We start from the raw sequence: 27,656 nt of genomic DNA on the forward strand, positions 1-27,656 counted from the left end.
ATGGTTTCAGGGCGATTGTGGCACATCCCTATTTACTTGAATATGTCCTGTTCAGTGGCTGTACTGCCTACCGAATGCAGCTTTTCTGTGGTAGCAAAACATCATGGCTATGGCATGTGTACGGCTGTGAGTGGCTGCATGTAAAACCACAGCTCTTCTGCCTGCTTTTACCGGCCCCTGGCTGCTCATGTGAATGAGCCTTTAATGTTCGGTCAGCACTCACGGATTGTTTGACAAATCTACAACATGTGCTGCATTGAACATGATGGGACCAGGGAAGAAAAAGACTATGGGAACTTTTGGAAATTTTATTGTTGCGTGATTATTTCTAGAAAATCTAAATTTCTGTCTGCTAGCTGCAGGAAATGTGTTTTTCTCACAGTAAAATGTGTAATATGTGCATTTCTGGAAATTGGACTTTTGTACAATTGTAAATCCTGCTATTGATTCTTCTATTCTTTTTATTCTTCCTAAATTTTAGACTTCAACTCTTTTTGTCTTTTTAAATAACCAGTGGTAAAATCATCATGTCTATATCACACTTGAAAGAGAACACCTAAATGTTTATATTTTTAGTTTTATAGTCAAATGTGTTTATCAAAGTCAGTAGGTAACAGGTGCAACCTTTGTGTGAGTCAACACAGAAACTTTAGGCCATGGCTCTTTAGTTTTCGGAAATAATTTTTATTGCATATGCCAACTTATAGTTTCCGTTTCTGAATCCATACCGTCTACCTTTTGCTGGTGTGATGCTGTCTTCCTTTAAAGTGATACTAGACAGAGAAGTGTTAATTGCCATAATTCATTTACATAAATCATATATACTGTATCATGCCACTGTATTTAGTTTTTTTGTTTAAATCCTCTAAGTATCTTATTCCCACAGTGATGTTGTGTTGTCACGTGATTTTTTCCTGTTCTTTGGTATCTGCAGGGAAAGATTCTTGGGGGAGGGGCTTCTATTACTCTTCTGATGTATGAACGCCACAGCATTTCAGTCTGTGTCTGGTCAGCCCTGAAAACAGCTTTAGAAGAGCAGTTCAAATTAAATTATAAAAAAAACTGTTTTTTTTTTATAGCTCCCTATAAATCTTTATTGGAATCAGATGTGTATTTTTTGTGCATTAATATTGTATGGGTAGAGTCAAAGATGATTGACACTAGCTTTCATTTTGTTCAGATGGCATATGCATCCAAGGCTCTTTTCTTTTTGCTTTGCATGCATTAGCAATTACATCTGCTATATTTAATATTGATTTATTTTAACCCTTTTTCTGCCAGGTTTGTATGTTGTATGGACCTGACAGCGGGGGATTTTACACACCCTTCCAGTGGCTGCAGCCGACGAGATTATTTGTAATTCTGACAAGCCAACTCCTGCCTGTCAGATGGAAGCAGTCCAGTGCTTCCACACACCCCCAGTAACGTGCATGCCCTGTATCCTAGGCTCTGCTTGCCCACCTGCGTGCCCGGGAAGGACATAGCAAGTGCCATCAGGTAGGGGGAGGGAGCTGAGAGGACACACAAATCCACTCTCCTCCCCTTCTTGTTGCTGACCCCGGATGTCTTATTAAAGAGAACCTGTCATAAGAAAAAAAATCATGTAGGGGACTTTTTGTCCCCTATGTGATTAAAAAAAAGTTAAGTAAAAAAAAATTTAATTGTAAAAAATTAAATCGTGGGGGCACCTATGAATGAAATTGTTGATTGCGATACACATGTCATTGCCGTGTTTGCTGGACTGAGAGCAATAATTTTAGCACCAGACACCTACCGAAACGCTAAACTGATGGCCTATAGGGGGCTTTTAAAGCTTTGCCTATGGAAAATATAGGGCAGTGTTTCTCAACCTTTTTTCAGTCAAGGCACCCTTTGAAATTATGGACACCTCCGAGGCACCTTTTAAAAATATGGACAGTCTTGAGGCACCCTATTATAAAATGTGAAAAACTATTCTAATAGTTTTATATAATGCAGCAGCATCCACACATGTAGGACACCCAACATTAGAGGCGATTTATTCTTCCAAAGCAAATACACTTTTGCACACTGGTACTGAGTAGTATTCCAGTGTTTCTCTTCACGCTCAGTTTTTCTCCATCACTGAGTTTGGATTCTGTACAGACAGCTGACATCCTCCTTATCAAAAAGTGATGTCATTGGTTGTCAGGACGCTGGCGGCTAGAAGGTCGTAATGGTGCACAATGAAAACCTGTGTCTTTGTGTAACTAAAAGGCAAGCTTGTTCCACCCGCAGGCCTGTATGCAAGTTTTTGGCAATTTTTAGACATTTTTCCAAGGCACCCCTGAAAAAGCCTCAAGGTACCCCAGCGTGCCTGTGCACCCTGGTTGAGAAAGGTTGATATAGGGTACTGAAGTTTGTCGCCATTTCATGGGTGTGTGCAAACTTAAGATTTGACATGTTGTGTATCTATTTATGCAGTGCAACCTCATCTTTTATATTTCACCAAAAATGTATTGTGTTTTAGTGCCCCAAAATTAACTCTAGTGTATTTTTTACCAAAATTTTGTGTTTTCCTATTAATCCTTTGCAGTAATATCACGTGTCATTAAAAGTTGGAAATACCATTATTTTGTGGGATTGCAGACCCCCCCCCCACCCTGACCAGAACATTCCCCAAATATGACACATTAAAGAAAGAAACCATTAGGCAGATCGTGGCGAGAAATGGCCACAGTACTTTATTGGTATTACACAAAATAAACCATGTACATACTACAATAACCGTTGATGAGATTCAACATGCAAAATATAATAAATCACCCTCTTCTGGCTCAGCTATTGGAACTCGAGCCATCACATAAAACATCTGCACTCTGAAAACATCCCCCCTGACTCCAGGGTGACAGCACCACAAAAAAGGGCGTGCGACAAAAAAAAAGGGGGGGGGGGGAGGGGAGCTCTTCTGCTTGCAGGCTGGCCACTGATCCAAATGATCCAGGTGCCCCTTATATCCTGTCCGCCAATGCTCCAGAGACTTCCGTGACTCCTGATTGGATCCCAGGAATTCTGCTTAAAAAAATTTAAAGGGGCAAACACCAAATTTCCCCACAGATGACAAACCCACCATTTACAACTACAAACAAGCCCATTTGAGAGGGGAAGTGCGGGAGGCTACTGCAATGCAGTGCAGACCACCCCCCCCCCCCCCCAATGACCAGAACATTCCCCAAATATGACACATTAAAGAAAGAAACCATTAGGCAGATTGTGGCAAGAAATGGCCGTGGCAATTTATTGGTGTTACACAAAATAAACCATGTACATACTACAATAACCGTTGATGAGATTCAACATGCAAAATATAATAAAACACCCTCTTCTGGCTCAGTTATTGGAACACGAGCCATCACATAAAACATCTACACTCTGAAAACGTCCCCCACCCACCGGGTGGCCAAGGCCAGCCCACCCCAAAGCAGCGGCCATTTCGATGCCAGATTGTAGGCCTAAATTAAAGATGTCCAGGCTAACATCTGAAAGATGAACTCCTTCCCATCTATACAGACCCGGAATTCCACCTTCCAGATCAACATGCCTGTAGGACAAACCACCCAGCGATGGCATGCATTTTTCCAAGGCCCTGTTAATCCTCTTCCTCATTTTCTCGAAAGCCCGCATCTGAGGAGAGCACCACCAAGAAAACCTGGGAACAATCTCTGAAAACACCATGGTCGTATGAGGGGAAGACAAGCAAAACCTATGCAAATCCCTCTTAATCATAAATAACAGGTCATGTGTTCCCACCATGCCCAAGTCCTTTCCTCCCAGGTGAACCACTAAAATAGAAGGCGGGTCCACACTTGAAACAATTGGGACAAATGCCAGTAGAGCTGACACAAGCGCATGCCTCTCACTCCCTTCCAATATAAAGTGAAGGTTTCCAGCAACAATGACAGAGTTCCACAAGGATGACGCTGAAGAGCTCTTTTACGAGCCCAATAGACATATGAGTGACTTACAATCCAGATGCAGCGCTGGGCACCTGCAATTGAGTCAAAGAAAAAGGTTAGGTCTAATATATGAGTGAAAACACTTAGACTTCCATCTACCCAGGTCCTTAATACCCGAGGGGGAAAAACCCAACCTGGAGGCCTCTGACGCTGCAACAATCCTAAATAATTGGGAAGAGAACTTGAAATGTGAAGGGCCTAAATGGTTCAGGCATCTCCACAAAACAGCATCAAACTGATATTTAGTAAGGGGGCGCAAATTCGAGTGGAGCAGAAATAGCCCCGAGTCTCGAGGACGCACAGCAAGGAACTGCCTAATGAGGCTCACCAGACAAACAGCAAAGCCACCAACAGCTGGTAGCATTATCCATGCGCCCCTCCCCAGCTGATCAGTCTTGGAGTGATGCAAAAACAGCCGCACCAACAAATCATCTACCATGACATGCTCAGACTACAGTCCCGAAAAGGCTCGTCTGGACAACGGAACCAGCTAGGATATTCTAAAGGCCCCAAAAAACATCAGGGAAAATGCAATATGAAAAAGCAAAGCCTTGTAATCTGAAAAGCAGACCACCAAAGCCACAGCACATAGGTCAGCCAACAGCGCCATAGAAATAGGTCTACGCTCATCAGGCACGAACTTGGACTTCTGATACCCTCTCTACGCCTGTTTTATTGAAAAGAACTGGGTACAAGAAGGGAGGCCTGATAATTTGAGAAAAAAGGAAACCGGCCAATATCTTGGACACGTGGCCATAGGAGTAACCACAGCGCATCAGGGATGTCAAAAGAATGCAATAGCCAATTCAGTGGGGGAAGTGGGCAGAAAGCCCCAATTATGCGCAAAGAAGACCCACCTCCTCCATGCCGCTGAATAATCCGCCCAAGTGTGAGGAGCGATTGAATTCTTTATCGACTCCCGCAAAAGGTTCATATCAGGTCCCACAGGTGTGACAGACAGCTGAGGCCAATCTCGTCTGCCTCTGGTAGCAATTGTCGAAACCTGGATACCTGAAAACAAGACCGCGAATCCGCCAGAGTATTAGAAAACCCAGGAACATACTGCGCCTTAAGCCAGATGTTCAATTTTAAACAGAGAAAAACTGTTGCAAAAGCTGTACAACAAAGAACGATTTATAGGGTAAGCAATTCACCGCAAACACCACACCCTTATTGTCGGTACTCACTAAAATCTGTTTGTCAGCAAATTGCGCACACCAAAGCTCCAGAACCACCACCATCGGGAATAGTTCCAGCAACACAATATTCTTAGTGGCTTTTTTTCGAAGCCAAGACTCAGGCCAAGCTCCGCAGCACCAATGCGACTGCCATACAGCAGCAAAACCCCTGGAACCAGCAGCATCAGTTGCCAACAAAAAATCCTGCACCGACACAAAGTGAGCCTGAAAAAAAGATTTACCATTGTACTCTGACAGGAAATTAGCCCAGACCAACAGGTCTTCCTTTAAGTCCCGGGTGAGGCGTAAATGAGCAGAGGGGGACTTATAATCTGAGGTCGCAAGATACAAACGCCTGGAAAAAATCCGACCAAGCGGCATAACCCTGCAAGCAAAAGCCAAGAGCCCCAACAAAAACTGCATCTCCTTCAACAAAACCTTTTTCCGGCGAAGAAAGGCTAAAATCTGTGACTGGTGTTTCACCAACTTCACCTGCGGCAGCCGGAATTCCATTGCTGCCATATCGAGAAGAATCCCTAGGAACTCCAGAGACGTAGATGGCAGACATGTTTATATGTTTTTTCCGTCGCTAAAGGAACGCCAGAGTGGTCCATGAGCATGCAAAACAACTGAAGCAAATTTGAACACAATGCCGACTCTGGGGGAACAATGAACAAAAAATTTGTCCAAATAGTGCGTCCAAATAGTGGACAACGCCATCCCAACCAGCCTCGGCAACGAGCACCCAATGGAGAAAAGTTGAAAACATTTCAAAATAGGCACAGGACAAAAAACAGCCCATTGGAAGGCTTTTATCGAAATAAAAACCACCGTCTAAATGAAACCGCAAGGAATTAAAAGCAGATGGGGAGACGGGCAACAGTCGAAACGCAGATTTGATATCCGTCTTGGCTAGCAAAGGACCCGGGCTAAAAGTGCAAATCTGAACTACGGCATCCTCAAAGGTCGCATAGGACACCAAACACAATGAACCATCAATCTCGTCATTCAATGAAGAGCCCTTAGGAAAAGAAAGGTGGTGTATCATATGGAAAGAGTTAGGCTCCCTGTTCGGAACCACCCCCAAAGGAGAAATCCGAAATTCCTGAAAAGGCGGACTAGGAAAGGGGCCCGCCACGCGGCCTTCAGCAACTTCTCTGTCAATTTGTTTGCGAACAACCTGTGGGTATTGGAGCATGGATTTCAAATTATCTACTGTCTGGCAACCCTCATCCAAAAAAGTAGGCAAAGGAAAACCAAAAAGGAACCCGTCAAGAAGGAACTGAGCCTTCTCCCTGTTTGGATACCGATCCAGCCACGGATGCATGCTTTCCAGCCTCACCGGCGTGCAGGTTTTTCTGAAAAATATCCAGCTGGGACAAAGGAGACCCACTCAACTTCCTAGGACAATTAAGCACAGGGTGATGACCAGCGCAAAAAGAGCACTCATGGCGATACTTGCACGTCGCATTCCAACCACAATGGGAGTTGTTAAAGGCAAAACAATAACCCCTCCTGAAAGCCGGAACTGGAGCCGCCACGACTGGCTATTTAGGCACAAAAGGCTTCTGGGGCAAGATCAAGTTAAGCCATAACCCCACATCCTTCATGCCCCACTTGAGGACTGGGTGCCCCGACAGCTTTTGCCCAAACCCTCAAAGTTCTTGTACGCCTCAAAAACGTGATCAAAATGTTGGAAAAGGCCACCGCAGAGATCAGGACGTTTCTCCGCCAACACGCTAGAAAACACGCAAAAAGCCTGTAGTCAACTGTAAAAAGATCTAGGGGCCGACCTCCTTCTGTCCTCCTCCCTGCCCACCGCAAGCCCATCAGGCTTGCTAGCAAAATGCCTAAAATTGGGGAGGAGGGTCAAAATGTCCACAAAATCCGCCCTACAATTTTTTTCTTTAACGGACAAGCTAAGGTGAAAACCAAGGGGGGATACCTCACAAGGCAGCACCTCCTTCATGCATACCCCAGGGACGCTGGGCCTAGCTGGCAATGCTACGGAACTCAGGGGGCTACATGGCTACACATCCCTGGGTTGGACAGCAATGGGGGGGGGAGGGGAGGACACACTGGGGTCAGGAGAGACAGCAGGAATCGGGGACACTGACTTCACCAGGGCAGACATGGAGGCAACCAGGGAAGACAAAACACCCCATGTGGGAGACTCACCAGCAGCCGGAGGGTTTCTTGCAGCAGCCTGGGTGACCTCTCGCCGAGCAGCATCCGCAGGCCAGGCTTCCAAAGTCCCGGGAGCAGCAACCGCCTCCTCCAGGAAAGGTCCGCCCACCTCTGAAAGATGCCGTGAGTCCACCATCGTTGGTTGCTCGGCAACGGGGGAAGCGGACTCCAAAAGGGATGCAGGCCCCGTCCAGCTCCTCCCACCATGCACGCTGATAGGTGGTGGTTCAGCGGTCCACCTCTTCCAGCGGCTCTGACAGCCACACCCCACCACTCTCCCGTCCTCCGGCTGGTCTCCATAAATATGGTGCCGCTCTGCTTCCGCCCCTGCCACACACCGTCCTGGCTGCTCCGGCAGTTGGCTATGCTGCCGTCCGCTGTGGAGGACCGGACCCCTGGTAGCACTCCTGGGCACCCTCTGACCCTCTCCCAGCTCAGTAGGCGACATCCCACCGCAGTCGGCTGGCTCGGGTGGGTCCCGGCTCTCCTCTTCGGCCAGCGTCAGGCAGCGGCGCAACCACTTCTCCCCGCCGCCGATCTGCACCTTCTCCAAAAAGCGCTGAAGGAGATTTTCTTCTGACATAAGTAAGTCCGTGTTCTGGCAGGGAGCTCTTCTGCTCACATGTGTGACTCTACAGTCATGGGGGCTACACAGATTAAAAAGAGGAGGAAATGAAGAGCTTAGAAGGGAACAGAAATTGAGCCTGCTTAGTAGAGGACACCAGCTGATCTACACAATCTCAGCCTGCAATGGGGACACAGAGAAGATGGGAGGGACAGCTGAAGGTAGAATCAACCAGATATATTTCAATCTACACAAAATGAATGCTTTAGTTGCTTTGTGAGTATGCACATTCTGTTATATAGAATGTGAGTTTTTCATAGTCTGGGTTTAATGACACTTTAAAAAAAATTAAAGATTTCTGCTTTTTTTCAATGCTGACCTCCCTGCCTGGGACATTTTTTTTGGAAAGTTTATAGGCCATGATGTATTCTGCTAAGAGTCTGTTCATTTTCTAAAACCTCAACGTCTCTATCCAGTCTAAATTTAAAGCTGAAAAATATTTGCTGTGGTAGTGTTGCACCCCATAAAAGGAAAATAATGTATAAGTCTAAAACCTGTATATATGTTTAAAGAATCTGCTGATGGCTGTCTAAAGCTGTAGATGCATGGTTGCTTTTATGTCCATACTGTTTTACCTAAAGAATCTATAAATGTATAGTTACCTCTTTTTAACAAATAACTGACGTCACATACTGTGTTCTTTCTTCCTAGAGAAAAACGTACAGCTTCCACAAGCTTAGGTAGTAAACTTCTTAGACATAAATCAGCTAACAGGCATTAGTTTTCAGACAGTCCTAATGAAGGATACCTTCCAAAATATGTAAGTTGGCTTTGTGTTATCAGCATCTTGTTCCTCAACAGAAAATAAAACGAGAAGCAGATTTCATTATCTGTATTGGTCATCTTGTACCAGCATTGAAGCACACAAAAAACTTTGTTTATGGTATCAGGCTGTAGTAATAATCAAAGGTGTTTTCAGTTTTGTGCTGGAAAAAAAAATAGGCAAAACAAAAAACAACTAACAACAAATTCAGTTTAAATACACATTTCAGAAGATCAGTAATGATAAAGGGGAGAAGGTGGGGAAGGGGTTAATCAGAACTGATTCAATTTAAGTAAGAAAAAATAGGGGATTATATACAGTGGGGATCGAAAGTTTGGGCACCCCAGCTAAAAATTTGTATTAATGTGCATAAAGAAGCCAAGGAAAGATGGAAAAATCTCCAAAAGGCATCAAATTACAGATTAGACATTCTTATATGTCAACAAAAGTTAGATTTTATTTCCATCATTTACACTTTCAAAATAACAGAAAACAAAAAAATGGCGACTGCAAAAGTTTGGGCACCATGCAGAATTTATAGCATGCACTGCCCCCTTTGCCAAGCTGAGACCTGCCAGTGTCATGGATTGTTCTCAATCATCGTCTGGGAAGACCAGGTGATGTCAAGCTCAAAGGTTTTAAATGCCCAGACTCATCTGACCTTGCCCCAACAATCAGCACCATGGGTTCTTCTAAGCAGTTGCCTAGAAAACTGAAACTGAAAATAGTTGACGCTCACAAAGCTGGAGAAGGCTATAAGAAGATAGCAAAGCGTTTTCAGATGTCAATATCCTCTGTTCGGAATGTAATTAAGAAATGGCAGTCATCAGGAACACTGGAAGTTAAAGCAAGATCTGGAAGACCAAGAAAAATATCAGACAGAACAGCTCGCAGGATTGTGAGAAAAACAATTCAAAACCCATGTTTGACTGCACGATCCCTCCAGAAAGATCTGGCAGACACTGGAGTTGTGGTACACTATTCCACTATAAAGAGATACTTGTACAAATATGGTCTTCATGGAAGAGTCATCAGAAGAAAACCCCTTCTACGTCCTCACCACAAAAATCATCGTTTGAACTTTGCAAATGAACATACAGTATAGACAAGCCTGATGCATTTTGGAAACAAGTTCTGTGGACCAATGAGGTTAAAATTGAACTTTTTGGCCGGAATGAGCAAAGGTACGTTTGGAGAAGAAGGGGCACAGAATTTAATGAAAAGAACCTCTGTCCAACTGTTAAGCATGGGGTTGGATCAATCATGCTTTGGGGTTGTGTTGCAGCCAGTGGCACAGGGGACATCTCACGAGTAGAAGGAAAAATGGATTCAATAAAATTTCAGCAAATTTTGGATGGTAACTTGATGCCATCTGTGAAAAAGCTGAAGTTAAAGAGAGGATGGCTTCTACAAATGGATAATGATCCTAAACACACCTCGAAATCCACGGGGGATTACATCAAGAGGCGTAAACTGAAGGTTTTGCCATGGCCTTCACAATCTCCTGACCTCAACATAATTGAAAATCTATGGATAGACCTTAAAAGAGCAGCGCGTGACAGACAGCCCAGAAATCTCAAAGAACTGGAAGACTTTTGTAAGGAAGAATGGGCAAAGATACCTCAAACAAGAATTGAAAGACTCTTGGCTGGCTACAAAAAGCGTTTACAAGCTGTGATACTTGCCAAAGGGGGCAGTACAAGATATTAACTCTGCAGGGTGCCCAAACTTTTGCAGACGCCATTTTTTCGTTTTCAGTTATTTTGAAAGTGTAAATGATGGAAATAAAATCTAACTTTTGTTGACATATTATTGGAATGTCTAATCTTTAATTTGATGCCTTTTGGAGATTTTTCCATCTTTCCTTGGCTTCTTTATGCACATTAATACAAATTTTTAGCTGGGGTGCCCAAACTTTCAATCCCCACTGTGTGTGTATATATATATATATATATATATATATATATATATATATATTACAGTATGCATATACATACTGTGTGTATGTATGTGTGTGTGTGTATATATATATATATATATATATATATATATATGATATTTCTATTTGAAACCCGAACAATTAATTTCTCCTATTTGGTATTTGAAATATAGCATTGAAAAAGTTTCATTATATCTGATAATTTAAAAAAAAAAAATCACTTTATCTTGCTGGAAATCATGTGAGCGGATTAATTTGATTGTCAGCACAGGCACACAGTACTCCGTTTCAGTTCTGTAAAGGACTACAGAACCATGCCCTTTTGTTATATACAATAGGAAAGGGACAGGGTTCCATAGTCATATTTTATTTCTGTTGTGCTGATACAAGGGTGACAGTTTTGTTTTCCAAGGATTAGCAGAATTGCCAAAAAAAATTAAAAACCGGAAAAAATAAACACATGTAGCTACCACATATAAGGACGAGTATGCTGCAATAAATTACATTTGTTTTCAGATTTAGATATGCGTTAACTGATGTCATATGCAGGTCAAAGGTTACCTTTTAGATCTGAATATGAATGAATGTCCTTCTTTAAAAGTCCATATTTATTTATTGTAACCTATTGTTTAACTTTCTGTGATATTGTTATCAACATTAAATGATTATGGACTCTTAAGATGACCATCAAGCACTCATTTTGTCGAATTTCATTTTACACAGCAGCGGCCACTTTGATAGCCACTATGCCCCGGCTATGTGATACAGGCTGTCATTTTTTAACAGCTGAGAATTGCTGTAAATGTCCTATGTCCAAGGTCCTGAAGACATACGTTTTTAGTGCTATTAAACCCAAACGCAAACATTGCAGCTTACCTGTTCTTAACCACTAGCCTACAGGGCACTTATACCCCTTCCTGCCCAATCCAATTTTTAGCTTTCAGTGCTGTCGCACTTTGAATGACAATTGCGCGGTCATGCAACACTGTACTCTTATGAAATTTTTATAATTTTTTTGAGACAGATGGAGCTTTCTTTTGGTAGTATTTAATCACCTCTGGGTTTTTATTCTTTGCTAAACAAAGCAAAAACAACTGAATATTTTGAAAAAAAAATGTTTTTCTTAGTTTTTGCTATAAAAGTTTGTAAATAAGTGATTTTTCTCCTTCACTGATGTGCGCTAATGAGGCTGCAGTAATGGGCACTGATAGGCTGCACTGATGGGCCCTGATAGGTGGCACTGATGGGCACTGAGGAGGAACTGGTAGGTGGCACTGATAGGCATTGACAGGCATCAATGATGGGCACTGAAAGGCAGCATTCATATATGGCACTGTTAGGTGGCCCTGACTGGCACTGTTAGGTGGCCCTGACTGGCACTGTTAGGTGGCCCTGACTGGCACTGTTAGGTGGCCCTGACTGGCATTGATAGGTGGCACTGACTGGCACTGATAGGTGGCACTGAAAGGCAGCTCAGATGGGCACTGATATGTGGCAATGATGTGCACTGGTAGGCACTGATATGTGGCATTGATGTGGCACTGATGGCATTGATGGACACTAACAGTTGGCACTGCTGGGGCTTCACTGATCATCAGGGCACACTGCCCTGATGATCAGTGTACATGTCCCCTCTGAGGAATGCCGATTACCGGCTCTCCTCTGCTCTCGAGCTGTTAGCGTGACAGCTCGTGAGGAGAGAAATGCCAATAAACGGCATATTTTATTTACATGCGATCAGCTGTGATTGAACACAGCTGATCACATGACTGAGCCAACGGCTTCGGCTCTTTCCGTTGATCGATGATCCGCTTTGTCCGAGGGACACAGCGCACCACCGAACGCCGCGCTGCATGCCTCTGGAGCCGTGCACGCGTGGTTAGAGTGGAAGGACGTCATATAACATCCTCCCAGAACGAGAGAACTGCCTTGCGCCCGTCATTTCCTTATATGGTGGGCAGGAGGCGGTTAAAGGTGATGGCTATATTGGTTTCCTTTTTTTAGGCATTTGTTCTATTTTCATCTGGTAATTCAGCCAGCAAGTCTTCTGTTTTTAAGAAGCTCAAGCTCTCCAGCAGAATGTATCAGTTTACATGGATGAGCCAATCCATTTACCACTGGCGGGGGTGATAAAAATGGTCAGCTTTTATTTATTCATACAAAACCATATTCCCAAAAGAAAAAAAAAGTTTGCTGTAACTGATTATAAAGTGTGAGCTGGAGTTTGGCTGTAGTTTAGCTGAAGTTTGTTCTTATTATTATACAGGATTTATAAATTGCCAACAGTTTGTGCAGTACTTTACAATACAAAGGGAGACAATACAGCAACAATACAATTCAATACAAGAGGAATAGGATGGCCTTGTTCCTTATTGTATTCAAATCTGCTAATACATTTAACACTGCCATTCCTCCAGACTGACAATGCTGTTGTCGGCTGTTCTGAATGTCTTGTACTCATTCATCCAGAGTGGTATCTCACTATTGTAGGAGGTGTGTTTCTGGCCAGATTACCAGGTGAAAACAGAAGGAACAAAGCCTAAAAAAAGAAAATTGATGCAGCCACCACATCTGATTGGTAAGCTGCAGTATATTACATTTTTGGAATTGGGTTTAATACTGCTTCAAAGCAGAGCTCCACCCAAAAGGGGAAGTTCCACTTTAATGCCTTGTCCCCCGCTCCCTGTTATGGATTGGCACCTTTGGGGAGTGGGAGGGGAGGAACAGTTACCCAATTTTGACAGGTACCTGCTCCCACTTCCGCTGGAAGCGAAAGTCCCCCCCCCCCCCCCCGCCCCAGCCCCGTGCAGTTTTCTCGGACACGCCACTCATGCATGCATAGTGGGCACCCGGCTTTGAAGCCACAAGCTGTCACAGCCAGGTGCCCACACTTAAGATGTCAGCGCCAGGGACACAAGTCGGCTGGTGAACACAGGTGCGGTGAGGACACTGCTACAGTTTTTGTAGTTGCTGACTTTTATTTCTTTTTTTCACCAGAGGCTGGAGATCTGTTTTAGGGAAACTGAGAGGTTGAAACTTTTTTCTTTTTTATATAAAGCTTTAATACTTACAGATACTTTACAATGTCAGGCTCTGAAATGCTACATCTCAAATCAGCAGTGTAAAATAAAGAGCAGCAATAGATATTTATTTTTCAGTTTTTTTTCCCCTTATTAAAGTGTCTGTTATTAAATTGTTAAAGTAAATGTGATTGTCTGACTACCCAGATCCTGGATACAGGTTGTTAATACCACAGATTGTGCGGCTGGTCTTCCTGAAGCTGTTAATCATTACAGGACAAGTGAAAGAATAGTATTCTTCAATGTAAGAATAGAAATCTGCTGGTTACAATAGATGTATCACATGATATATGATATACATGTTTTTTTTTAAAGCATTTGATAGTACTGTGTGTTTTCCCCCTGCATACAGTGATATCTTCTTACTTAACAATTAAAAATTGCAGTAGTAATGGCAATGCTCAATGTAAGTGGCCCACAACAACCAATCTGATTTTATCACTCAACAACAGGCATCTCTAGTGCTAGTCCCAATGCTGCAAGTGCCAGAATGTTTTCTTTTTTTTTTTTTAAGTTTTGACGCTGCAGTGGCATTTGCACTGCAGCTTCTGCCTTATACCCACCTCTCAGACCTCAGATACTGCAGTACTTTAGGGCCAAGGGAGACTCTCCTAAACTCTAATGTGACACAGCCAGGAAGGGGGGGGGTGGCTTCCCCTCACTAAGCATCTGTGAGAGGACTTTAGGCAATGAGTGGGGAGATCTGTGCTGGGAGGATTGGAGGAGACAGACTGTACTGGGGAGATTTGGGGGGCCGATAGCTGTACTGGTAGAAGGGGGTAATGTTTGGCTGTACTCTGTATATTAGCCTGTGTTTTACACACTCTGTACACTGGCTTGCATAAGATACTCCTGACCCCAGCATTCTTAAAGCTATCTCATACATTCCATACTACTGACCAAAATACTGTGTCTTTAGTTGCTAAGTAGTCATTGACTATTTTAATGAAGTTCTCCTTCAGCCTAGCTTCACACTAATGCGATGCGGGAAATGCCACGATCCATGTGCGTTTCCTGCACCCCATTCTAATCGCACTGCCCTTGTGATCTGCTGTGGGTGTCAATACAAAGTTATTGACACCTCAAACATAGGTCAAAAACACAGTACGTTTTGCCTGCATGGGATCGCATGGTGCAAAACGACCATGCGATCTGGTTGCAATTCGGTTCCAAAAAAGGTGCATGCACATCTTTGGTGTGATGCGGTACCCATTCAAAATAATACTAGGAAGAATATGCAGAAAGGAGTGCCCAGTATCCAATAGTAAGGAAAGTTTCAAGGTATTTATTGGAAATTGCAACAAGTTTGACAAACCAACGCATTTTAGGAGAACAGAGATTCCCCATTCTTCAGGGCTATGTAACAAACACAAAAGGTATATAAACAACATACAAATTCATAAATATATATATATATATATATATATATATATATCTCAATGTTTCAAAGACAGCTAAAACATTATTTAGAAATCTGAAATGAAATAGAAATCTTGTGAGCCACCAATTAATTATAAGATAGGTTCGTCAGCACCAAATACATACTCATCCAATGTGCATAAAAATTCAACAAATATCACAATGGTGCCGCGCTCCTAATTAATATTAATTAAATATCATAAAAATTGTTTTAAATTAAATCCATATAATAGTGTAAACACAATATATATATATAAAAAATGAAGTGCACCCATAAAGTGATAATACACTGAAAATAACAGTCAATATTCAATGTGCACAAAAAATATAAACATAATTAATGATAAATGAGTGATTAATAAATCAGTCTCTGGTGATACTCGTGAAAAATCCCAGGTGATGTGAACTCCAATTCTCAGTGACTTGAATAATGATCTTATTATGCGCTCACCTCATGTAAAGCCTATAAATGGGCTAAAAACACTTGTGTTCCCCAAATGGGACTATATCCTTGAGTTGTACCGTAGCAGTAATGGTGGTTACTCCTTAACAACGTAGCAGTAATGGTGGTTACTCCTTAACAGCGTAGCAGTAATGGTGGTTACTCCTTAACAGCGTAGCAGTAATGGTGGTTACTCCTTCAATCGTGGCTCTCCTCTCCTGCCACTATCCCCAAAAAGATCTCTCGGTCTCTTAATACACTGGAGCACTCCTCCTTGGTATATCCCTCAGTGTGAGAAGAAATAAAGACATAGTGTCTTATCCTTTTAAAAATAACTACCTTTAATATGCGCCCATTACACTCACATGTAAGAACAATATTAAGCGCTTTGTTAAAAACAATTGCCAGCAGATGATACAAGTGCACGTCTCGCACTGTGTACTTGCCGTCCTTGAGTGTCAGGTGACGTCACTGCCCCTCCATACGCGTTACGCCGCAGGTCACGCGGCTTCATCGGGGGATTTGATTCAAATCTGGCGTAACGCATAGGGAGGGGCAGTGACGTCACCTGACACTCAAGGACGGCAAGTACACAGTGCGAGAGGTGCACTTGTATCATCTGCTGGCAATTGTTTTTAACAAAGCGCTTAATATTGTTCTTACATGTGAGTGTAATGGGCGCATATTAAAGGTAGTTATTTTTAAAAGGATAAGACACTATGTCTTTATTTCTTCTCACACTGAGGGATATACCAAGGAGGAGTGCTCCAGTGTGTTAAGAGAGCGAGAGATCTTTTTGGGGATAGTGGCAGGAGAGGAGAGCCACGATTGAAGGAGTAACCACCATTACTGCTACGCTGTTAAGGAGAACCACCATTACTGCTACGCTGTTAAGGAGTAACCACCATTACTGCTACGCTGTTAAGGAGTAACCACCATTACTGCTACGGTGCAACTCAAGGATATAGTCCCATTGGGGGAACACAAGTGTTTTTAGCCTATTTATAGGCTTTATATGAGGTGAGCGCATAATAAGATCATTATTCAAGTCACTGAGAATTGGAGTTCACATCACCTGGGATTTTTCACGAGTATCACCAGAGACTGATTTATTAATCACTCATTTATCATCAATCATGTTTATATTTTTTGTGCACATTGAATATTGACTGTTATTTTCAGGGTATTATCACTTTATGGGTGCACTTCATTTTTTATATATATATTGTGTTTACACTATTATATGGATTTAATTTAAAACAATTTTTATGATATTTAATTAATATTAATTAGGAGCGCGGCACCATTGTGATATTTGTATTATTTAGAAATCATTTGAATAGATCGTATTAAATAAATCCTGTTTAGAAAAATTACAACATATCTGTCTATACGATAGAATATATATATATATATATATATATATATATATATATATACACTATATTGGTTCGCCTCCTACCTTTCCCAACGCTCCTTCAGCGTCACCTACAACACTGCCACCTCCCCCTCCCTCCCCCTCTCTGTCGGGGTCCCCCAAGACTCTGTCCTCGGGCCCCTCCTCTTCTCCATCTATACCTCCTCCCTTGGCAAACTTATTCACTCCCACGGCTTCAATTACCATCTCTATGCCGACGACACCCAAATTTACCTCTCCACCCCCCACCTCACCCCCTCACTCTCTGCCTGCATCGCCCACCTCCTGAACGACATATCAGACTGGATGTCGCTCCATTTCCTCAAACTTAACCTATCCAAAACCGAGCTCCTGGTCTTCCCCCCACCCCGTGCCCCCCCCCATCCTCTCCATCACTACTAACAATGCCACCATCTCTCCCACCCCACACGCCAAAGTCCTGGGTGTCACCCTGGACTCCCACCTCTCCTTCCTACCCCACATCCAACTGCTATCTAGATCTTGCAGGCTCCACCTCCGCAACATCTCCAAGATACGCACATTCCTCACCCCAGACACCACCAAACAACTCGTACACTCCCTCATCATCTCACGCCTGGACTATTGCAACTCTGTTCTCACTGGCCTACCCAAATGAACGCTATCCCCACTCCAGTCGATCCTAAACTCAGTGGCCAGACTCATCCACCTCACCAAGCGCTCCACATGTGCCTTCCCCCTCTGCCAATCCCTTCATTGGCTCCCAATTGCCAAACGCATCAAGTTCAAGCTGCTAACCCTGACCTACAAGGCCATTCACAATGCCGCCCCGAACTACATAACTGACCTGATACCCAGATACTATCCTACCCGTGCCCTCCGCTCCTCACAGGACCTCCTGCTCTCTAGCTCCCTGGTCTCCTCCTCCCACGCCCGATTGCAGGACTTCTCCAGGACTTCCCCCATCCTATGGAACTCCCTACCCCAATCCATCAGACTGTCACCTACCCTCCTCACCTTCAGGCAAACCCTGAAAACCCTCCTCTTCAGGGAAGCCTACCCCAACCTCACCTAACACCCGACCTCACCTAACAACTAACCTCCTCCACTCCACCCACCACTCCATCCCCCACAGCCATCTCCTCCTGTGCCACCTTCCCCTCCCTCCTAGATTGTAAGCTCGAAAGAGTAGGGCCCTCGAACCCCTCGTGTAGTGTATTGTTACGGTCTTGTCTCATGTTATGTCCCCCTTGCTACTGTACAGCACTGAGCATACCCTTTGGTGCTATATAAATACTGTATAATAATAATAATATATTGCCCCAAAAGTATTGGGACACCCCTCCAAATCATTGGATTCAGGTGTTCCAATCACCTCCATGGCCACAGGTCTATAAATTCAAGCACCCAGGAATGCAGACTTCTTCTACAAGCATTTATGAAATAATGGGTTGCCCTCAGGAGCTCAGTGGATTCAGGCATGGTACTGTGATCGGTTGCCCCCATGTACAGTCAACTATTAGTGGTATTATAACAAAGTGGAAGCAACTGGGAACAACAGCAACTCAATAGCTTAAAGAGTCAATAGCTAAATACCTCCAAACTTCTTGTGGCCTTCAGATTAGCACAACAACAGTGCATAGAGAACTTCATAGAACGGGTTTCCATGGCCGAGCAGCTGCATCCAAGCCTTACATCACCAAGTGCAATGCAAAGCCGCATGTAAAGTTTGATGGAGGGGGGATTATGGTGTGGGTTTGTTTTTCAGGGGTTGGGCTTGGCCCCTTAGTTCTAGTGAAGGGAACTCTTAAGGTGTCAGCATACCAAGAAATTGAGAACAATTTCATGCTCCCAACTTTGTGGGAAGAGTTTGGGGATGGCCCCTTCCCGTTCCAACATGACTGCATACTAGTACACAAAGCAAGGTCCATAAAGACATGGATGAGCAAATTTGTGGTGGAGGAACTTGACTGGCATGCAAACCCTGACCTCAACTCGATAGAACACTTTTAGGATGAGTTAGAGCGGAGACTGCGAACCAGGCCTTCTAGTCCGACATCAGTGCCTGACCTCACAAGTGCGCTTCTGGAAGAATGGTCAAACATTCCCATAGACATACTCCTAATCCTTGTGGGCAGCCTTCCCAAAATACCAAAATAGTTAAAGTTGTTATAGCTGCAAAGGGTGGGCAAACTCAATATTGAACCCTATGGACTAAGACTGGGATGCCATTAAAGTTCATGTGCATGTAAAGGCAGGTGTCCCAATACTTTTGGCAATATAGTGTGTGTGTATGTGTATATATGTATGTGTGTGTGTGTGTGTGTATATATATATATATATATATATATATATATACACAGTTGTGTTAAAAATAATAGCAGTGTGTTGAACAAAGTGAATAAAGCTCAAAATCCTTCTAATAGCTTTTATTTCCATACACACAAATGCATTGGGAACACTACACATTCTATTCCAAATCAAAACATGAAGAAAAATATATCAAATTTGTGATGTTCCTCTAAACAAGTTGAAGAAAAGTGAATATTAGACTGTTCAAAAAAATAGCAGTGTTTTGTATTCTTCTTTACAAACTCAAACATTCACTATATAAACTGAAAAATGTTTGAAGATTTTGCTTTCCTTTGAATCACTTAATTAATATTTAGTTGTATAAGCACTGTTTCTGAGAACTGCTGTACATCTGTGTTGCATGGAGTCAACCAACTTCTGGCACCTGTGAACAGGTATTCCAGCCCAGGATGATTGGACTACATTCCACAGTTCTTCTCTATTTCTTGGTTTTGCCTCAGAAACTGCATTTTTGATGTCTCCCTACATGTTTTCTATTGGATTAAGATCCGGGGATTGGGCTGGCCACTCCATAACGTCAATCTTGTTGGTCTGGAACCAAGATGTTGCACGTTTACTGGTGTGTTTGGGGTCGTTGTCTTGTTGGAACACCCATTTCAAGGACATTTTCTCTTGAGCATAAGGCAGCATGACCTCTTCAAGTATTCTGATGGATTCAAACTGATCCATGATCCCTGGTATGCGATAAATAGGCCCAACACTGTAGTATGAGAAACATCCCCATATCATGATGCTTGCACAACCTTGCTTCACTGTCTTCACAGTGTACTGTGGCTTGAATTCAGTGTTTGGGGGTCGTCTGACAAACTGTCTCCGGCCACTAGACCCAAAAAGAACAATCTTACTTTCATCAGTCCACAAAATGTTGCGTCATTTCTCTTTAGGTCAGTCAATGTGCTCTTTGGCAAATTGTAACTTCTTCAGCACGTCTTTTTTTTTCAACAGTGGGACTTTGCGGGGGCTTCTTGCAGATAGCTTGGCTTTACATAGGCATCTTCTAATTGTAACAGTACTCACAGGTAACTTTAGACCTTCTTTGATCTTCCTAGAGCTGATTGTTGGCTGAGTCCTTGCCATTTTGGCTATTCTTCTATCCATTCGAATGGTAGTTTTCCGCTTTCTTCCACGTCTTTCAGGTTTTGGTTGCCATTTTAAAGCATTTGCGATCATTTTAGCTGAGCAGCCTATCATTTTCTGCACTTCTTTATATGTTTTCCCCTCTCCAATCAACTTTTTAATCAAGGTACGCTGTTCTTCTGAACAATGTCTGGGACGACCCATTTTCCTCAGAATTTTAGAGAGAAATGCACTGTAACCAGCATGTACAACATTTGCTGCCTTCCTTCCTTAAATAAGGGCAATAATTGCCACCTGCTTTTCAAAGAATGAATGATCTCACTAATAGAACTCCACACTGCTATTATTTTGAACATGCCCCTTTCAATTCGTGATTCAATTACACAGAATCAGCAGCATGCATGTCATGACTGTTGGGTCTGTTGGATTTCTATTACTCTACTACACCTGCTAGTAAATTATTTGCCATGTAGAAATATTATTTCTACCAAAAACAGTGATTGATCAGGTTAGTGATGTCTGACTGCTATTATTTTGAACACAATTGTATATATAAAACATTATTTACATTAAAGAAGCCCTGGTTGGATCTATTAGAAGTTTTTCGTGGTTGGCTAGGACGTGTGTGTGCGCCCTCTATGGGTACAGAATCCAGTACTTACTGGAATATGGGTGCTTCTTTCTACCTTCTCTTCCTAGTATACATGTGGAAACGACCATACGACCATACCCAGAGGTAGCAGCCCAGGCCTCTATAAAGGACTAACCATCACCCTCTTCCAAGTTGGGCACAAAGCATTGGAAGTGAAACCTCACTCGCCCACTCCAATCACCCACCCATGACCAGTGACCGATTGAGTCAGTACAATGTGGTCTCCAATCCTAATAAACACATTCAAAATGAATAGGCTCAAATCGCACTGCACTGAATCACATATGAATTACATAGGAATGCGGTGTCATTCCTGTGCAATTCACATGCGGTTCATAGTGTGAACTGAGGCTCAAAGCAGAACTTCACCTGAAGGGAAGCTCCACTTATCCTCCTCATTGTTGATTGTTTTTTTTCATAAGGGTGCGGGTACATATTTCTGACAGTTACCCACTCCCAGTTAACTCTGGGAGTTAACTTGCCTACCTGTCACTGATCTGAAGACTGGCGAAGAACCGGTCCGTGTAAAAGTCAGTACAGAGTATTTGTAGCTGTGAACTTTAATTTTTTTTTTTTAACAAGACGGAAGACCGTTTTTAAGGTAGGCTGTGTGCAGAACAGAAGATTTTATTTCTTTTTTTTTTTTTAATTATTGTGTTTGGGTTTGTTAGACAATTGCTTTTGGCACAGTAATCAAAGCATATTGTGTGGACTGTGGCATATGTATGGTATATATTCAGTGAATAGGCTCAAATTTTATTCAGACATGCTCCGTTAAACCCCTCTCGGTGTTGGTGCAATTTGGCCACATGAACTATTTGATGCACTTCTCTTATCTGGGTGGCCCAGATTTTTCGCAATCTTAGCAACACCCCTGTTGTCAAAAGTTTGGAGCTTTTGGAGCATTAAAACCTACTTGCTGATTGTTTGCTGTGGGTTAGTGCATTTCACACATTTCTCCATGGCTTAGTTCAGTAAGCCTTAGAACAACAAAAGAAATCTACTTACAACATTTGCAAATATGTATCTAAACATACCAATACATGCACAGTAAATGAATTATATGATATTTCTGTAACTTTGCTTAGCACCCTACTGTTCTGTGTTACCTTTCATGGTAGGCTAGGGCTAGCCATACATGTTTTGTTTTTCAGAAAATCACTTGATCCCTCATTCTATGTATCTGCTACACCCATGGCTGCTTGAATGCCTGAACAGTGGCTGCATCTGATAGAATGTAACAAAATGGAAATGAAGCTCCACACCAATACTAACATGCTGAAAAAAACAGCTGCTGAGAAGGCCTGTGCATGTATTCACACTGATAGAAATAACATTAAAAGTTCAGGTCACTTCTACCTTATTCATTGTTTTCAATCAAGCTCCGATGAAGGGGGTGTTTTTGAACACCCAAAACATATTGGTACTTTTTGGAGTGTCCCCCTGACGTTTATTGGAATTATTTTGTATCTGGTCCTTTAAGCAGTGGTGTGGCACTTCAATTTTAATTTTTTTACATTACACTGCAAAACAAGAAGACCATTGAGATCCTCTGGGGTGTAGAGGCTGCCAGCCCAGAAACCAGACTATTAACATCAGTACTTTGATGTGGTTGTAAAGGCTGAAGGTTTTTTAATTTCATGCATTTTTTGCATGGAGGTAAAAAAAACGTCTATGTGCAGCAGCTTTCCCAGGGATGTGAATGACATCCCATGTCTCTGCCTCCTCATTGGCTGAGACAGCAAGCGGGAGTCATTGGCTCCCACTGCTGTCAATCACAGCCAGTGTGCCAATGAAGAGAGAGAAGTGGTTGCGGCCAAGATAAAGCACCGTGTGTGAATGGACACGGAGCAGCGAGTGCCCCTATAGCAAGCTGCTTGCTGTGGGGGCACCCGAAAGACAGGAGGAGTCAGGAGAGCCTGCGAAGGACCTGAGAAGTGGAGAATCCAGGCTGCTCTGTGCAAAACCACTGCACACAGCAGATAAGTATAGACATGTTTTTTATTCTACAAAAAAAAAAAACAAAACCCTTTAGAATCACTTTAAGATAGCAATACCAATAAGGCTCCATTCACACTTGTTCAATTTGTCATGCGACTTTGGACACATAAAGTCGCATCCCATTATTTTCAATTGCACCCGTTTGAATCTATATGAATTAAAGTCTCAGTGACTTTGACAAGGTTCCTGCACTACTTTTGTACTGTATATCATCATTGTGTTTAGTAGCCATCTATTGGGCATTTACTGCAATTACACCCTTATCAATAAATAACAGGAAGTGTCTCATATTTGTTAAGAATAAAGATTTCCCATAAACAACTGCAGCCATTTCAGTTCCGAAAAGAACACCAGTTAAGGTCTTCTCCATTTTCCCTTTGATACACACATTTCTGTAAGTTCTTTCATTGTGTTTGTTAACCACTTGCCTACCAGGCACTTATACCCCCTTATTTACCAGGCCAATTTTCAGCTTTCAGCGCTGCCGCACTTTGATTGACAATTGCGCGGTCATGGAACATTGTACCCATATGAAATTTTGATCATTTTTTTCTCACAAATAGAGATTTCTTTTGGTGGTATTTAATCGCCACTGGGCGCTTTACTTTTTGCGCTATGAATTAAAAAAGTGCAAAAAATTTGAAAAAAAAAAAAAAAAGTTTCTTTGTTTCTATTATAAAAATTTTTCAAACAGGTATTTTTTCTCCTTCACTGATGTGCATTGATGAGGCAGCACTGATGGGCACTGATAGGCGGCACTGATGGGCACTGATAGGCAGCACTAAAGGGCACTGATAGGCAGTACTAATGAGGTGGCACGGATAGGCGGCACTGATAGACAGCACTAATGAGGTGTCACTGATAGGCGGCACTGATAGGTGACACTGATGATGGGTACTGATAGGCGGCACTGACTGGCATCACTGCTGGGCACTGACTGGCGGCACTGACTGGCACAACCCCTGGGCACTGACTGGTGGCACTGACTGGCAGCACTGCTGGGCTGCACTGGTGGGTGGCACTGGTGGGCAGCACTGGTGGGTGGGCACAGGTGGGTGGCACTGGTGGGCACAGGTGGGTGGACACAGGTGGGTGGCACTTCTGGGCACAGGTAGGTGGCACTTCTGGGCACAGGTGTGTGACACTGCAGAGTGGCACAGGTGGGTGCACTGCTGGGCACAGGTGGGTGATCTGCTGGGCACAGGTGGGCGGAGCTAGTGGGCGCACTGCTGGGCACAGGTGGGCGGAACTTGCGGGTGGCATTGCTGGGCACCGATCATCAGGGCACTGATCATCAGTGCCCTGATGATCGGTGCCGATCCCCGCTCTGACAACTGCCGGTTCTCGGCAGTACTTTCCTCACGATCTGACAGCGTGAGGAAAGTGCAGCCGAGAACCGGCACTTGCATTTCCCTGTGATCAGCGTGTCATTGGACACCGCTGATCACGTGGTAAAAGGCCGGTATGATTGGCCTTTTACCACATCACGTGATCAGCTGTGTCCGCAGGAGAGCGCGTTCTGGGAGGACCTCATATGACGTCCACTCAGAACTGGCCGGCCGCAGTTTAGCCGTCATTCGGCTATCTGCGGTCGGCAACTAGTCAAAGTCACATACATAGTTAGATCGCATTTCAATGTATTCAATATGATTTGTAGGTAGCTGTTTGTAAGAAATGTATTCATTGTATGCATTTATGAAAGGCATGTCTACAAGTGTATTGTAATTTCAGTTTATGGGATTGTATTGCAATTTTACAGAACTATTCACAGAAGTAAATTCAGTTCTGGAATGAAACACAACACTGCTTCTGTCAGTTTTGTTAGCTATCTGTCGGCTAACCATTAGTAGGACAGCACAACTTTGATGCAACTTTGATGCGATTTGAATGCCAGAGAGTGTAAAGTGGCATCAAAGCCGCATTTAAAGTTGCTCTGGAAATTGTGCAACTTTGGAGTTGCACAAGTGTGAACAGAACCTTAGATATATAAAAAAAAGTGACAATTTGTATTGGATCTTTTATCATCGTGACATTGTAGGCATGAGAATATTTAACTTTCCAGTATACTACCTTAATTTTAATAAGATCTTCTTCTCTTAAACTCATTAAACATCAACTAGCTTTTAATTTAATGGTGCTTGCCCATTTAGATGCACTTACAAACTTCACTGCCTAACCGCAGGAAAAATTTGATAGCACTAATTATTTTAATGGCTCTAATTAGGAAACGTCAAGATCAACAATCCAACGTAACTTTAATTTTCTATTAACTGTAATTTTGCATTAACAGTGATAAAACAAACTGTTTTAGGCAAGATTGCATTCATATGAAAAGAAGATGCTTCTAAAATATTTTGTCAGCTGGTATAGATTGAACTGTTAAAGCACATTGCTGATGAATGTGTTACCTATATCAATCTATTATAATCTATATTGAAAAGCAATTTGGTGTAGTCATGATCCTGATAAGACATTGCTTACAAGATGCCAACGCCTATCTTGTCTTTCCATATGCTACTCATGTGACACATAGAGCTGCCACTACCTTATGCTACAAATTCTTCTGTTTTGGTTTAGTTTAAAAATCCGATCCTTAAACATTGAGTATAGTCAGACTTTTTTTGGTAACAAAGTAACACTTTTTCAGCCGACTACATCATCACACAGCTTTATTGTGCAGTGACTTCAACCATGTGGAATTAGTCTGGAATTATTTTGATGTATTTTAGCAAAGCATATTATAAGAGAGAGAAATACATGTCTAGAACTTGGACAAAGTGGATGAGGTTATAGGATGCATATTGTCTTTCTGCCTTTAGCAGCAAATTGACTTTACTTTACAAAAATAGACTAGTGGTGCCACTCTTGGCAAGTTAGTGGCAAGGAATGAGTTAACATGCAGTCCCCAGCAAGACTCTGTGATTTGAATAGTTTGGTTACCATGGAAGGAGGGAAAGCAGCTTAGGAAGAGGGGCAGTCAGGCTTGTTTCTTTGTTTAAACCTATTCTAATGCTCCTCTTTTCTGTATATTGTCCTCCCAACTCCCTCTTTTCACTTTTTAGAAGGCCTTTTCTCTTGGCTTGTACTCCAAACCAAACACTCTCAACACTCACTACCAACAGTAAGAAACAACTGCCCTCCATTTTTTCAGCTTTTTTTCCCAACTTTATGGCTAGTCCCAAAAATGTAATTCAAAGACATATTTTCTAGTGTACTTTGTTGGATGTACTAATGGTCTTGCACTTCTTTTTTTGTTTTTGTTTTTTGTTTTGTTCTTTTTTAATTACTGGCTTTATGTTTTTTGTGTGGTTTAAAGCATTTTCAATTATTTGTAGATGTATTTGGATAAAAGGTCAGCTTTATATAAAGCTGAATGAATGAAAAAAAAAGATTCCTCTATTCCCACAGACAAGGAGGATGGAGGAATTTCCTCCGGATGCATTCTGACAGCAGGACCTGCCGATCAGCAGTTGCAGATTAATTGGCTGCAACCGCTGATCAAGAAACGTTTTCCAGCATGTTCCTTCATCAAAGTATTGACTTCTGTTGACTGGGGAAGGCCACACACTGATCAAAATTCAGTTGGCAGGTGCTGATATGGCCAAATTTCCATCAGTGTATGGCCAGCTTAATGTGAAACTAAAGTCAATATACTTGCCTCTTTCTATTTGGTCCAGGTCCCTCACTGGCATCTTCTCCCTGGTCTTGGGGGATCTCCACTGGCTGGGACGGGATGATATATCTCCTTTGCGTGTTCAGGAGTCAATCATCCCAGCACATGGTGACTGAGCCACCAATGTAAACTGAGCTGCGCATGCGCAGCTCAGTTTACATGTTACAGAAGACTGTTAGCAACCAGGTAGGTGAATTTTATCATAGAAATGACATTTGCATGTCATGATAATAGTCTTCCTGCTTACATTCTGTTGTTCCAGTGTGTATTAGAGTTTTACAAAAACTTGTCTCTATGAAATGTTTGTATTTATTGAAGTACATGGGATTGCCCTTTTTGCACTTTATATGGATTTCTTTCTCAAAATTCTAATCTGGGAGTTTTCTCTGCTCTGTCTGGGTGATCGCTAATCTCAGCAGTTTTAGAATGAGAAGCTGAAGGACTGCAGATTGGGTATTTGCTTACATTTAGAGTCCATGTGCATTGGGTTTAAAAAGCCAGTTCCTTTGGCAGATAAGCACTCATACAGAGCATTTGTGCACAGGTGTTTAGGAGTGTTTAGTGTTTTTTTTCTGCCAAAAAACCCTCAACAGCAAATAGTTTTTTTCTGCTTAGCTTAAAATATGCCTCTAAACGTCCTAATGTCATGGACACATAGGATAACATGGAGCTGATTCTACAGGCAACATTCAAAACTGTAAGAGCAGCGCTTTTTAAGCCCAGTGTGCATAGGCCCTTAGTGGTGATTCTACAAATTGGTATAGTTGGAGAATTCAAGAGAGATAAAAAGGCACAAATTAATACAGCTCTGTATTCATTAGTAAATGAATGTCTTTTTTAAATGCAAGCAGCCAGCCCACTGAACAACAAAAACAAA

The 27,656-nt window shown here is 42.6% G+C and overlaps 1 protein-coding gene and 2 pseudogenes across 1 annotated transcript in view; 1 reads left to right on the forward strand and 2 right to left on the reverse strand.

Annotated features, from left to right (window-relative positions):
• ADCY7 (adenylate cyclase 7) overlaps positions 1-27,656 on the forward strand; it is a 351,396-nt gene that overhangs the window by 75,503 nt on the left and 248,237 nt on the right. The window lies entirely within an intron of this gene.
• LOC149452358 (uncharacterized) lies at positions 3,349-4,013 on the reverse strand (annotated as a pseudogene).
• LOC149452359 (uncharacterized) lies at positions 4,018-7,475 on the reverse strand (annotated as a pseudogene).

The sequence above is a fragment of the Staurois parvus genome, unplaced genomic scaffold, assembly GCF_062004578.1.
Source record: "Staurois parvus isolate SC_StPar_1 unplaced genomic scaffold, SC_StPar_1.0 ptg000476l, whole genome shotgun sequence".
NCBI classification, from domain to species: domain Eukaryota; kingdom Metazoa; phylum Chordata; class Amphibia; order Anura; family Ranidae; genus Staurois; species Staurois parvus.